This window comes from Microtus ochrogaster, chromosome 17 (assembly GCF_000317375.1).
Source record: "Microtus ochrogaster isolate Prairie Vole_2 chromosome 17, MicOch1.0, whole genome shotgun sequence".
NCBI classification, from domain to species: Eukaryota; Metazoa; Chordata; class Mammalia; order Rodentia; family Cricetidae; genus Microtus; species Microtus ochrogaster.
The window spans coordinates 8,863,095-8,863,876 of record NC_022019.1 but is presented as its reverse complement, the minus strand read 5'-3'; the positions used below and the strand labels follow the sequence as shown (position 1 = coordinate 8,863,876).

The following is a 782-nucleotide window of genomic DNA, read 5'->3' as shown; positions in this document are numbered from 1 at the left end:
AAAAAAAAAAACTGGGCATGGTGGTACATGCCTTTAATCCCAGCACCTGGAAAGCAGAGACTGGCAGGCCTCTGTGAATTTGAGGCCACCCTGGTCTATATAGTGATTTCAAGGTTATCCAGGGCTCTGTAGAAAAGCTCTGTGTCAAAAACCAATGAAAATATAATAATAATAATGATAATAATAATATCTATGTGGTGAATAAAGCCAAGCATGGTGGTGTACACCTGTAATCCCAGCATTCAAGGGAGGCAGAAGGAGAAGGGACTCAAGGGGAGTCTCAAGTACATAGCAAGTCTGAGACCAGCCTGTCTCAGGGGAGGGAGCGTGGTGATTAGGAGCTCTTGCTGCTCTGGCCAAAGACCTGGTTTCAGTTCCTAGCACCCACATGGTGGCTCACGGCCATCCACAATTCCATTTCCAGGGGATCCCATGTCCTCTTCTGACTTCCACCAGTACCAGGCATATGTGTAGACACATCCATACAGGCAGGCAAGACATTTATACATACAAAATAAAAGATAAATGAATCTTGTAAAGATGATGCGTGTGCCAGACAAGGTGGCCCACACTTTAATCCCAGCACTCAGGAGGCAGCGGCAGGTGGACATCTTTGAGTACCAGACCAACCCGGTCTACACAGTGAGTTCTGCCATATCCGGGGCTGTGCAGAGAGACACTGTCTCAAAAAAGAAACAAAGAAAAACAAAAAAGTCACGTTTGTGATGATTGTGTGTGTGTGCTCTTGACGTCAGTTTGTGGTGATTGTGTGTGTGTGCTCT

The 782-nt window shown here is 46.0% G+C and overlaps 1 protein-coding gene across 2 annotated transcripts in view; it reads left to right on the top strand.

Moving 5' to 3' along the window:
- The window catches only part of Parp4 (poly(ADP-ribose) polymerase family member 4), a 104,057-nt gene that overhangs the window by 28,290 nt on the left and 74,985 nt on the right, over window positions 1-782 (top strand). The window lies entirely within an intron of this gene.